This window comes from Emydura macquarii, unplaced genomic scaffold (genome assembly GCF_026122565.2).
Source record: "Emydura macquarii macquarii isolate MOO-44397 ecotype Brisbane River unplaced genomic scaffold, CSIRO-AGI_Emac_v2 contig_2422, whole genome shotgun sequence".
NCBI classification, from domain to species: domain Eukaryota; kingdom Metazoa; phylum Chordata; order Testudines; family Chelidae; genus Emydura; species Emydura macquarii.
The window spans coordinates 25,307,049-25,321,399 of record NW_027132559.1 but is presented as its reverse complement, the minus strand read 5'-3'; the positions used below and the strand labels follow the sequence as shown (position 1 = coordinate 25,321,399).

The 14,351-nt window shown below is 39.6% G+C and overlaps 1 long non-coding RNA gene across 1 annotated transcript in view; it reads left to right on the top strand.

Annotated features, from left to right (window-relative positions):
- Nucleotides 1-3,055, top strand: part of LOC137162114 (uncharacterized) — a 31,904-nt gene extending 28,849 nt beyond the window's left edge. Inside the window, exons 3-4 of the long non-coding RNA XR_010922284.1 lie at nucleotides 2,205-2,359; nucleotides 2,803-3,055. This is a non-coding gene — a long non-coding RNA (uncharacterized lncRNA). The remainder of the gene's footprint in view (nucleotides 1-2,204; nucleotides 2,360-2,802) is intronic.
- Nucleotides 3,056-14,351: the final 11,296 nt, after the last annotated feature.

Sequence of the window (14,351 nt, the reverse complement as noted above, 5' to 3'; positions counted from 1 at the left end):
TGCTTAAGTCCATCCCCATTCAGCAAAGTAATTAAGCACAAGGAATTTCACAACTCCTGTGTTTCAAGACAAGCACACATTTAAAGTGTCTGGTTGGGCTAGGGCTGGAATGTCTTTGGGAACTCAGTTACGCCCTCATCTGAATTGTTGTCCTTTCAGGTCAGGTGTGAGACATATTGACAGGGAGATTTGTGGAACTTTTCATATCTGTTTATTGTGTTGTGCCTGTTGTGTCGATAAAGAAAAGACTTCACTTACCAAGGCTATCAAACTTTCACTTAAAGGCTGTCTACCAGGGCAATCAACTACTTTAAGACTGTCAATCAAGCACTCCCTCCCACTTGCACCTTCAAGAGAATACAGGTAAATTCAAGAGCAAATACAGGGAGTATTTAAAATATGGACTTCCTGTCCATGTTAATAAAAGTCCTGATCCATCAATAGACTCCATGTGCAGACTCATGTTGAAGCCAATGGGTCTCCATAAGGTGCTGAAATCGGCCCAAACAGTATCAGTTACAGAACATGGGGCAAAAGTCCACAACATTATCCTCCCATGTCAAAACCACTAAGACCTGGGGTCTATACTTTTTTTTTGTTGCAATCATAGTCTTATGAAGCATCAAGTAGCTATGTCTATAGCCTTCCTTCATCTTAGTGATGTATTTTTATTAACTGTATTTATTAACTGAATTGCAGGTAAAGCAATACAATTTTTTAAAAAGGAAAAAGCATACTTGTGATACAGCAGAGCGATAAGTATACATGAAATTGTTTGTGTTTCCTTCACCTGGAATTCTAAGGATATAAAGTTAGCATCATAAATGTAATCTACTGCGGTGTGAGAGAGAAGCTATTTGTTTTGCTTTTGAGAGGGAGATTTTCATAAACACAAATGACAATTGGTCATCTGATTCCTATTGAAAGTCAAAGGGAATTATGTGCCCATCATTTGTGCTTTTGAAAACCTCCCCCTGAAATATTTCAGTATTGTTTATCTTCAGTCTTTCTCTTTGCTATCTAAAAAAGCTCTATGTCATTTTATATGTTTTAAAATATAAGTAATACTGTTTTCTTAAAGAAACCCACATATATTCTATGGATGAAATCCTGGCGCCATTGAAATCAATGGCAAACTCCTATGGACTTCAGCGGAGCCAGTATTTCATTCTGAGTATTTCAGTATTATTCAGTACAGGTTTCATTGCATCAGTCTGTCATGTAGTGATTTTGTAATTCCTTTGAAAAATATATTATGAGATGTATTTTTCCCTTTACTTTGTAACATTCTTTCCATTGGGTGTAGTTCTATAGGGCTTTTTGTTATAAAACAAATTCCTTTCAATAAAACACTTTGCTTGAAAATAATATAACCCATGGTGTCTTGGGATAATTGATTTTCTGATAAGATCTTCAGAAAGAGTTGTATTTTTAACCTGTCAGGCAACCTTTATACTGGAATAAGCCCTTCTGTGCCTGTTCTTTATAAACTCGGTTTCACATTGCTATTGGGTTGTTGGAATTATTAAATAAGGTAGATAGACATAAAACAAGGTATTTTATTTTATATCTCTTTTCCATAGCATGCCATTGTGTACACTCTCCTGCAGAAGAAGATGAGAGTAAATTACTCAGACAATATGTATTGGCATAGTATTGATTTATTTAGATCTAGATAAAATTTGGTCTCTTGTTATCCATTTAGTGAGAGAGCCCATACGGATGGACCAGAAATGTAATTCTATGTTTGAGAAGCCGAATCTACTTTTAGGTTCCCCTAAATTTACTGTTTTCGGAATAAGCTTTGGTCTTCCTATCTTGCCATAAAATAGAGAATGAGGGTTCTGTTTAATTTATTAAAGAAGATGGGCTTAAATTATTATTAGAACACTTGTATTTGTTATAGAAGACAAGGAAGGATGTTCATTTTATAAAGGCAACTTTTCCCATAATTTGAAGTAGTGGTAACAGATAATGAATATTTAAAATATGGTGTTAGTCATCAATTAATATTGTGAGATATGGTAAAAGAAAAGTGCATTGATAGGATTCCATGTGATCAGAGTGTAGAAAAGGAAAAGGCTGGTGAGATCGCAGTCTTCTTAAGTTAAAATATAGCCAAACTTTAGACTTCATTTAAACTAATAAGCAATCCTGAAAGTGGATAATTAACAAATACTTTTATTTGATTGCCTCCTCTGCAGATAACTGACGTGAAGAAATGAAATATCTTTGGTTTACCATCAGGAAATCGTAAGGATCTTTAAACTTCTCTCTGATCCCTACTGATTGCATTTGTAAAGTTTATTGAAGACCTGTGCCACTGTCAGACTGGGCTCAAAGTTTTGCTCAGAAATAGGTAAGAACACTTCAACGGCTGCTCATGGGGAGCCTCCAGTAGATAAACCATGTTAATAATATGTACATTTACCAGCTTATAATTAGAGGTTACTGGCTGAAAACATTGTCAAATAACCCTGATTGAATCATCTCCTCTAGAAGTCTGAAGAACAGAGAGATAGCACAGAACTATGTTCTGTCCCACCCACAAAACAGTCCAGGAAATGCTCACTAAAGAATATAGAATTTAACTATCTAAATAGTTTGGTCAACAGTTCAGTGAAACACCCTACAAATGTGATTGTGTATCAAAAACACCATGATTAGCTGTGGTTCTCCATCCTCTTTAATTAACCAACTAGAATTAAGGGTGGAGAATGGGATGCTACAAGGCAACATATCTTGCAGTTGGTTACAACCATTGTCCAAATCAACAATTTGAAAGTAATTGTCTTTTTGCAGTTTTGTTGCTAGTATTTCCTGTCCAACCCACTAGCAAATTGAAGTCAATGGGAAGAGGCTCTTAAGCCATCACTCTTCTAAGACATCCAAGTTACTTCTGAGACCTCATGAAACCTCTGCTGCCTTGTGTTTCTCCCTGAGTAGTCTGTTGTGTGAAAACTTGTAAGTCCTAATGAAATAACAACAAAAACGTGTCTGAGGTGGCTGTGCTATCTATTGGAATGGTATTCATGTTTAAAAATAAATGATCTGATCTGGGCCTTAGATTTTTTTTTTTTAATGCTGTCTGAGCTGAGATATATTTTACTACATATGCTGTCTGATGAAAGAGCCAATCTAAATATTAATATTTGCCTGATTTAAATATCATATACTTTATGCAAACTGTCTTGTAGTTTCCCACTGTATTAGGACTTTTTTTCTTTTTAATTGTGTCAGAATGAAAAATCTCAAGCAGAGTTTTTAGAGGCTCATGGGGAACTGATTTTGGGTGCCCATATTGAGACCAAAGGATCTGATTTTCTAGGGGAGGCTGCTCAACTCTTTCTGAAAATTGGGGATTTTAAGGTGTCTCAAATTAGCCATCAATGGTCACTTCCGAAAATCCTGGCTTCAGTAACCAGTTACATTTAAAAAATGGGAGGATTAAAGGGAAGGAGGAAAGAAAAAAACACACACTTTTTTAATTTAAAAAATTATCATTATTTATTACTTGTATTTCCATGGTGTCTAGAAGCTCTAGTCACAGACCAGGACTCCATCGTGCAAAATGTCTTGTATGTTACAGTTCTTATATTACATTTAACATATTCCCCCTTATTGATTCTCCCATCAGTACCACTCTTGAGTTCTCCTTTCAGTGCTCAACTTTTGCAAGGCTTAAGTCCTTCTTTAATTACTTTTTCTAGGACCTATAGCTCAATTAGCGTATATTAATTTTCTGAATCAAGAAGCCCAAGAGAATCTCCTGCGTGAACAACTTGTCACGTCTAGCGTCCTTCCTTCTTCTTTGTCCCCATTTTCCTTAAACACACACACATACACACACCTTCTCTCCTGAAAGACGTCATTTGCTAAGCACATTCAGTCTGACAATAACACTCTTCACTTTTAAAAAAGTGCTGCCTTCAAAAAAAAAAAAAAAACTTTTTATCTGTTAACCAATAGAACTTACAAAATGCATACACATGCAAATAAATTATATTAAATTATAAAGCCTGATGTTAGCACTTCCCATAAAACCTCTGCTTGTAAGTATACAAAACATACATGATGTAAATAGTACTAAGAAAGAAAGGAGGCATCATTCTGTCTATCTATATATATTATAGACAAGCTGCTCTCTCAAGCCTTCTCATTCTGGAGCAGGAACATGTCCATGCAACACACATTTATCAGGAAGTCCTGTTAACATATTGTACTCAATTGTTAGATGAAAGTCACTATGGCTGGGTAACTGGACAGCCTGGCGGGCAGAGAAATCAGGAGGGATGGCAAAAAACAAAAACGGGTTTTATTATTTTTTAAATGTATTTGAATCTTTGATGGAAATGTCAAACAAATTTGCTAAATGTTTGGCTATTTTTGATTTGGTTTGTTTAATTTCTATCCCCCAGGGTATTTCTCTTCCAAACCCAGCCAGGACCAGAAATAAAAGAAAATGTCAGGAGGGAGACTGTTCTTGTGAGCGTTCAAACTCCATTTCTACACTGGAAAGATCAAATACATGTTAGATAATTAGCTGAACTTTAGGGTCCTTATTCTAATATTATCTCTGAACCTTTTAAGCTTGCCTCTTCAGGGCTAGCCTAAAAAACCCAGAGAGTAGGAAAAAGTTGGTCCAGGGGAGAATAGCTCCCTGAGCTTTATTTCTTGATATTTCCTAAAGCCTCAGACTTGTTCACGTCCATACAGTGCAGCCCTTATAGATGTAGTGCTTGGGTTTGGTTTTGGTTTGGATCATAGTGGTTGGGTTTCGTTTAGATCATCCAAGTAAAGTGAATCTCTTTTTTTATTTACTTGGGTCCAGTTTTAGTGGGTGTGTCATGCCACACCCTATCCATTCCCAGGTCAGTTGCAGACTGCTGAAAACAAACACAATCAGCATCATTAGAAGTAACAAATTAGAGTAGGGCAGCAGAATTAAAAAGTTAGGCTGTAAGGAGCATTTATAGACAGGAATTTGAGACCATTGTAGTGAAGACAAACTTATTAATATCTTTAGGAAAGTGGATCAATCTACTAGTATGATGAGGACAAGATGAAGAAATTTGACTGAGAATTGACCAAAGAAGTTGTCTTTGGAAAGGAGCAAGAACAATTCAGGGAGAGTGGGCAAAGGAAATTATTTTATGTGTGCTATTATTGGGTTTGGAGGTTGAGTTCAGTTCCTATAAGCATTCTGTACTGTGATACGTGCCTGAAATTCTAACCATTGGTTCCCTACATGCTCCCACCCACAACAAACACAAACATTTTGTGGTACTTTTTTCTTAAGAGGAGAGGGCGAACAAATCAGCATCCTGATAGCTCCATCTGACAGCCATATCTTTCAGGTGGTGGTCTGGTGGTTTACTCCCACACTTCTGGCATAAAATGTGTTTTTGGATGGCCTTAATGAGTCCATTCCTCATAACTGAGACAATGAGTTGTTCGTCGATGTCCTGAGGCCTGGGATTTTAGATCTCTTCTGAAAAGATTGTTTTTAATCCTGTGTAATGTAACTGTGGGTGTTCTCATTATCAGTATAAATGTCTAATCCTATTTTAATCCTACTAACCTCCTGGAACAGGTGATCTTTAGTGCCAATGAGTCCAGGTTAATTAAGCCCTACAAATAAAAAAATACTTGTTAGTCCATTTAAAATCTGTTGCCTTATTGCAGCTTCATTGAATATCTGCTTATTCTGGTGTTGTGAAAGAGAAAATAGGAGGTTTGCCTGACTGACAAACGCAGTACCATCCAGTATTTTATATACCTCTCCCATGTCCCATCTTATACATCTCCTGTCTTACTTAAACTATCCTGAAGTTAAGTTAGTTAATGTGAAAATTGCCTACTTCTCTACAAATTGCCTGTTCGTTTTGATTGCTATTTGAATGACAATACTGATTATCTGAGAATCCTGCTGAAAGTAAGATGCAAACAACTGAAAAATGGGGACAAATTCAACTCTGCTCCAAAATCCATTGATTTCAATGGTTTTATACCAGTGATTAATCTGGCCCACTAGAAATCATAGAAATGTGGGACTGGAAGGGATCTTGTTAGGTTATCTAGTCCAGTCCTCTGCACTGAGGCAGGATTAAGTATTATCTAGACCATCACTGGCAGGTGTTTGTCTAACCCAGTGGTTCTTAACTTCTGGCCCGCAGCCCACTTGCAACCCAATTAGCAAACAGCTGTGGCCCATGTGACATCCTCAGGGCCATACAGGTAGTATATATATTGTGTGGATGTGGCCCACATAACACAGAGCTGTATATGCAACCCACAATGGTAAATTAGATTGAAAATCACTGAACCTGTTCTTAAAAATCTTCAGTGACACAGATTCCACAACCTTCCTAGCTAATTTTTTCCAGTGCTTAACTATCCTTATAATTAGGAAGTTTTTCCAAATCTGTAATCTAAATCTCCCTTGCTGCATTTTAAGCCCATTACTTCTTGTCCTGTCCTTAGTGGATATGGAGAACAATTTATCCTCCTCCTCTTTATAACAACCTTTTACATACTTGAAGACTGTTATCGTGTCCCCTAGTCTCCCCCTAAACAAACCCAGTTTTTTCAGTCTTTCCTGATAGGTCAAGTTTTCTACACCTTTAATCATTTTTGTTGCTCTCCTCTGGATTTTCTCCAGGTTGTCCACCTCTTTACCAGGGTGCCCAACACTCCAGGCCTTATCAGTGCTGAGTAGAGTGGAAGAATTACTTCTCATTTCTCACAGTATTCCTGCTAATATACCCTAAAATGATGTTTGCTTTTGTTGTTGCTGTTTGCAACAGTATTACTAATACCTTCCTTGGAAAAATATGTTTTATACAGCAGATGCACATGTGTTGCTCTGCCATTCCCCAATTATCAACTTATTTTAAAGGCTGTCTAGTGATATTTCATTTTTTTAAAAAGCAAGAAAAGAAGTTTTTCATGCATGGAAGAATTACTGAAACTCTAGAAAAGGATCAGAATAACTGTGAGAGAACATATCAAAGTTCTTCTGGCAATGGCTCAGATATCTCAAGCTATTGTCATGTTGACATTTTCCTCTGATAAACATGCTATGCACATTAAATCACAATCAGTATAAAAATTTGCCATGTGACAGGGCTGACCTGCATTGAAAAAGTCAATCCTCTTTTTCTTTATTTTTTTTAACTGAAAAAATATAGCAGCAATAGTATGAATAAAAGGCTCAATAAAATCTGTCAGAACTGATTTCTAGTGACACATAATGTCTGGCAATTTAAAGCTTTATTTTGCCAACTGTTTAATTTGACTACAAGTAAAAGTGTTCCATGTGCATAATTTCCTCATTTCAGTGATGATCCTGTTTAAAGATTTGTTCCAGCAGCATTTATTTAATGACCTTTATAAAGAATTTTCTCATTCTTCTACTGGTTATATTTAAACTTAAGAGTAATAAAAATAAAGTGCACGATGGGAAAAACACCTCCACTCTCCATTATTTAATATTTTAAAATATAATTACTTTAAAAAATTAAGTTAGTATTAATGGCAAAGCCTGGGAATACAGAAATAGTAAAAGCAGATTCTAGTATAATCTAGTGATCATTATTTACACCCTTATTTTGTTAAATTGTATTCATTTCAAATGAAAACTAGGGGAAAAAAATCTCAAACTCACTGCTGTCTTTACGATCTTAGTTCTCTTATTTTATTGATTTAAGTATTATTTTGCTTCCCTCCTCCTCAATAGGAAGTATGAGGTCATTGTTATAGCTCAAACACATATGTCTTGTTAGAGCACTATTCATCCCAGATACACTCTGTGCTTTATTTCATATTTTGAATTATTTATATTTCATGGGAATTAACGTGCGGGGAAGGAGTTAGCTGGGTAATTGAAGTGAAGGTGGCAAAAGCCTAACATGCAGATCCAGCTGCACAAAATAAGATCATCATGGATACTGGTATAAATGTTCAGAATCAGTGGTGGCAATGGATCTCTCAACAATACCATGGTAAAGAGAAGAAAGTATCCTCTTGGGACCATAAATAGGGCAAATGGCTGGAAGTTTCAAATTCTATAAACCAGATATAGGAAAAATCTAGTGTTCACTTCCTATTTACTGCATAAGACGTGTTTAAATCTGACACATGCATACAACCCTGTCTTTCAAGGACAGCCATCCATATATAGGAGAGTATGGAGGAAAAAGTGAATCAAGAGAGCAGTATGACTTAAGGAAATGCATAGGATGGCTGACTGATTCAATTCATATATCCCAGTGACAAAATTCTTTCCCGAGATCCATAATGTCTGGATTCTTAATTATCTGGTCTTTTTTTGTGTATTAAAAAATGGCCAATAAAATGTCAGCCAAGAAACACACTGTTCATTCCTTTCAGGTTTATTTTAAACCTATTGCACTTAGGCTACAGCTAAATCAATTTTTCATGAATATCTACCCTAGTAGATTGCACCTCAAGCCAGTTCAGATCTCCAGAGAATTTAAAAAGAGAGATTTATCAAGTAACAAGTAACACCTCAGGAAAAAGAAACAGGGTTTTTAATTGCTTTGTGCACTCCATAATTGAAGGCAGGCACCTTCTTGAGGCACTCACTGCCAGGAGGAGTGTGACTCCACTTGGCCCTGCCTAATTAATCCTGTGATACAAACCTTCTGGCTTCAATTTTCACATTTCTGTCTCTTTTTAGAGGTGATAATAAAACTAAAAATTTATGTTGGTTACAGTATGACTATAACTGTGCCAGCGGAACACAAATAAAACCATATGGACTAAGGAGACCTTGTCTTCCCATTTCTGGCTTCTCTGTTTTTGTGAGGTGCACAGGGGCGCAATTTATGCTAACAAGAAAAGGTAGAAAGAGATTCAGTAGCAGGAAGGAAGAGTGCAGGTCAACTGATCCTTGTGATAGTTTGCTCTGCTGAGATGACTCACTGAAGCATATGTCTTATTTGTTTATTGACAAAATCTCAAAATAGAAGTATACAGTCTGGAAGCTCCACTGAGCTGGCTACAAATCACAAACCTGCACAACAGCTCTTAATGAAAAACAAATTGTGCAGCTTAGCCTTTAAAAAGCAGTCAGGGCTGCTTGTGCAGATGACTTCAATCTTAATAGCTTACACACTGTGATCAGTGCATAGTATCTTCCAGTCCCTATAGAAGCATCCATATTTCAGCTAGAATATAACTAACCTGTTATACTACTTTGAATCTTTTAGTCTCAGATTCTATAATTCTTTATGTTATATACTGTCTGTGGCAATTGTATAATGCAGTAGGTCAAATTTTGCTCTCAATTAAAGTGATTTGAATGGAATGCATATCTATTCCAGGGTAACTGAGAGCAGAATTTTGCCCATATTGGTTTTTTTTTTTTCCACTTTGGGCAAATCATGTTGGAGGGACAATCTTCCAGTTTCCTCTTTAAATATCTTCTAAAAATTCACTTCTTTCCACTTCTATTGTCCAGTCAAGTACTTCCCACGACCATGACCAAACATTGCCTATCACTTCCTTGCTACATCCGACCAAACTAAGACATTATATATATATATATATATATATATATATATAAAGAAAAATATTATCAAAGCAAGATAACACATTGATAGCAACTTAGTGAAAATGGAGGAGAAAGAGGAAAATGCTCCCAAATGCAATTCTTCTTCTGCACTTGTTTTGTCCATTATACTCCATCCTCATTCCAACCCCACAGCATGTTGTGTTGTATAACTTGTGTGTTAGCTATGTCTAACTCAGGGTACATCTACATTTGAGCTGGGAAGTGTGATTACTAACTTGCATAGACGTACTGCAGTAGCTGTGCTTGAACTAGCCCCTAATAATAGCAGTTTGTCCGCATCAACACGGGCAGCTGCTCAGGCTAGCTATCCTGAGTACAATCCCACCTGAACCCATGTGTATGTAGTCAGGTGGCTAGCCTGAGCCGCCACGGCCACACTGCTATTTCTAGGTGCTTGCTCAAACACAGCTAGCACAGGTATGACGTTACGAACTGGGAATCACACCTTGCAGCGCAAATGGAGACATACCCTGACACTATAGGCTCTCTCCAAAATGCCACCTGCACGTATGGTGCTATTTAAAAATAAATATTACCATTTAATGAAGATGAAACATTTAGTCTTTGTGAAGAAGCTAATGGTCACTCATGCAGTGTTCACATACACAAAACAAAGAAATAGATCTAGGGGAGCTTTACAGAGCCTAATATGTATAGCATTACATATGAAAAAACCCTACCTTGAATGAATGTAATTCTGAGGGCAAAGTCAAGCACTCGAAACATTAGGAAATGCTAGAATTTAGGTTGCCTATGCAGCCTTCATTCAGCCCTCTTGTGCATTATGTAACATCACTTTCTATTTCATGCTTTTTCACTTTCCTTTTATATAATTTTCTACATTTAAAAAAATTAATTTTTTTCTATAATGAACCCCCTCATGGGTCATCAACTGGATGAAAACCTCTAGACCCACAGCATAGACCTCCACCACTTGTGCTAGTGGAGTGATTGGTAGTAATAGTAGGTTGTTATCCTCAGTGTGCATTTCCCAACTTTTGAGTATTTGACTTTGCAATGTTAACGTTCTTCTAATCTAATTTTCTAATTTTCTTAAAAACTTGAAAATTTAAAAAAAATGTTGAACCATACTAACCCCCCACATGGGTCATCAGCAGCATTAGAACCTTTAGATCCACATCACAGACCAAATGGCAGAACTGATAGCGGTAGTAGGTTGCCATTTTCTATGTGGACCAGCACCAGACGGAGATGAAACACACACAGAGTTTCTGAGACTGAGAGCAGTGGAAGGGTGAGGATGAGGAATCTTGAGTTCCATTCCAGGCTCTGGAAGGGAGAGTGATCTATTGGGCACAGACCCTTTTGTCCTCATTTTCCCCAAGCCTGATCACTTCTTCCTGTGTTACCTAGAGCCTATCCTGGACCAGTCCTGTCTCTCACCCCTCACTGTCAGAAATTGAGAGCTGAATGGTCAGGCCTAGTGGTCAGTGCAAGCAAAGGGCTATGGCAGGCTAAGCTCTGTGGCATCTGTCACCACTACCAGGCTAGGGACATGAAGTGACAGTGGGCAGACCCAGCTTCTGTGTCTCCTATTAGACTTGTATTCCTGCCCTGAGAATCACTAGGCCAGCTCCTGGCTTGTGGATTGGTGGGCGGCTAGGACAGGAATGACTCATCAGCACATGTTTTAATCAGAGTCTTAATCAGGCTCTAGTTCATGGATGACTCATCACCTCACACCCACCTTCTCATCCTATTCTCTTTACCTAGCCAGTGCCAGTCTCCAACTGCTCCAGGCTCCTCATCCCAGTTCCAGTCTCTGTGCGCAGCCAGTACCAGTCTCCCACTCGTGGCTCATCATCCAAGTGAAGGAATGTTGAAACTCAGGGATACTGAGTTCACTTCCAGGTTCTAGAGGGGAGTATCCTTTAGTGATTACAAACCCTTCTGCTGCTCTCTCTCAAGCTGTTCCCTGTCCCCTTGTGCTCCTATCCCTCTTCCCTAGATCCTGACCCTGTCCCCACCCCTTCTGCTATCCCTGCTGACTCCTGTCCATGTCCTCCCAACCTATTCTCTTATCATCTTCATCTCCTTCCCTCTGCCTTGTCCCCCTTTGTTCAGACCTTCCCTGTCTTCTGTCCCTTCTGCTCCTGCCCTTGTTCTCTTTTCTGCCAGCTTCTGCCCCTAACCCCCCATTGCTCTCAGTTCATTCTGTGGGTTGTTGCCACAGGAGCCAAGAGGAGCAATTGCAGGGAAAGTTCAGTTAAGCCACGGCAACCCTGAGATAGAGCATGCTCAGTCATTCTCTGGTGCATGCACAGTCCAGTCAATACATAACAGCTGTCATACTCATCTGCAGAAGGATAAAAAGCAGTCACCATAGTTTTTTTCAGGTTAGGCCTAAGTTTCCAGCATTGGAAATAACCTGCCATTGTGCTAAGTTCTCAGGTTAGGGTGCAGCTGATGGTATGGAGGCTTGCGTGCTGAGCAGCTAGGACAATATCATCCGCATACATGAATTTCCTTGACTTCATCATTGGTATATCCATGGTGTAGAGTTTTAAAAGTATCGGAGTGTGGATGGAGCCCTGAGGGATGCCCAGGTAAGAGTTCTTGGCCTGCTGATCTGGCCAGGAAGGTGTACCTTAAAGTGATGGTCCCTGGTCATCACTAACAAGAGATGGATCATTCATCAGCAGTGAATCTTAAGGATTCTTAAGGAGGAGGTCCTGTCTCCAGACAATGTTGTATGCCGAGGACAAATCAACAAAGGTGATACCTATCTTCAATTTACGTTGGAATCCTGCCTCAATGTGGCTGGGGAAAGAAGCTACTTGGTCACAGCAGTTCCTCTTCAGGTAAAATCCTGCCTGCTCTGCTGGGAGGATGTCTTTGATAATGTCAGACAGACGGCAGAGCAGTGTCCTTTCCATGAGCTTGCTGGTGGTTGAGAAGAGAGAGATGGTGAAGGCAATGACATCAGTGTGACACTGTGCTAACTTTCAAGTCCTTGCTCCAAAGATTGGAGATGTTGGAGCTTCTCAACTAACCAGTTGTAAGAATTTTTTAACAGGGCCTGTGATGGGGTATGCCTGCCCTACACTGGGCTGAAAGGGGTCAACCCCATACTTTCCTCTCCTGGGCATGCTCCAACTGGAACCACAGTATAATAGGAAGCAGTTCAGCTCAGTCTGTGGAGAAGAGAGCATATGTGTTGCAGGCTCCTGTCTGGAAGCTGTCACAGCCCCAGACTGCAGAGGCCAGGCACACCGAGACCCTGGCAAATATCTGGCTGTCCACTGAAGTCCATAAGGGGAAGGAGCCACCGGGAACTTCAACTACTGAATACCTCAGAGGACCTGCAGACTACGGTGAAGGAAGACAGGGTAGGAAGTAGCCAAAGGAACTAGATATTGATCCAGTTGTGGTACCAGGAATACACTCATAGACTTTAAGGTCAGAAGGGGCCAATCTGATCATCTAGTCTGACCTCCTGCACAACGCAGACCACAGAACCTCACCCATCCCATCCTATAATAGACCCCTAGCCTGTGACTGAGTTATTGAAGGCCTCAAATAATGGTTTAAACACTTCAAGGTACAGAGAATCCACAAGCAAGTGACTCATGCCGCATGCTACAGAGGAAGGCGAAAAAACTTTCAGGACTTCTGCCATTCTGCCCGTGGGGAAAATTCCCTCCCAACCTCAAATATAGCAATCAGCTAAACCCTGATCATGTGGGCAAGACTCACCAGGCAGTCACCCAAGAAAGAATTCTCTGTAGTAACTCAGAACCCACCCCATCTAACATCCCACCACAGGCCATTGGGCATATTTACTGCTAGTAGTCAAAGATAAGTAAATTGCCAAATTAGGCTGTCCCATCATACCATCCCTTCCATAAACTTATCAAGCTCAGTCTTGAAGCCAGCTAAGTTTTTTTTGCCCCCACTGCTCCCCTTGGAAGGCTGTTCCAGAACTTCACTCCCCTGATATTTAGAAATCTTCATCTAATTTCAAGTCTAAACTTCCTGATGGCCAGTTTATATCCATTAGTTCTTGTGTCCACATTGGCACTGAACTTAAATAATTCCTCTCTCTCTCTCTGGTATTTATCCCTCTGATGTATTTATAGAAAGCAATCCTATCTAGAGTCAGCATGTTTGACTGGATCCCCTCTGACCCAGTGACAGGTCCACTTGCTGCTGATAGGGCCATGGGCTGGGAACTGGTGGAATAGGGAGGGACCGGCTTCCCCGGTTGCCAACCCACCCCTGGGTGGTGGCCCACTCCCTTCTGGCCATGAGGCCAAACTGCCTGGCACTAAAGGGCAGTCTCAGTGGCTATGGCTGCGAGGCCATACCACCAGGTGCTGAAGGGCAGTCCCACTGGCTCGTGCCATGAGGCCAGACTGCCCAGTGCTGAAGAGTGGCGGCTTAGACTTTGACTACTGAGCATTGCTGTCCTGAACTCTGGAACAATCAGATTGACTCCAGCCTTGGACCACCTCACCCTGAGAAGAAGAGCGGTTATTTGTACTTGGCCACAGGACCATAACACCCTTAGGGGTGACAAGTTATACCTGCCCAGCAACAGGGCCTAAACATATTTGACCCTAACCTTGTTCTTGGAAATGGCTTAAATATTTCAGTCGAAACTTTTCCAAAAACTTCTCATCTGGTATGGAAACAGGCCTCATGATGCAATGGTTAATATATTCTGAGTGAATCAAATTATTAGTACAGGAAGCATGTGTAGTATTGCATAAAAGTTAAGGTTACCCAATGC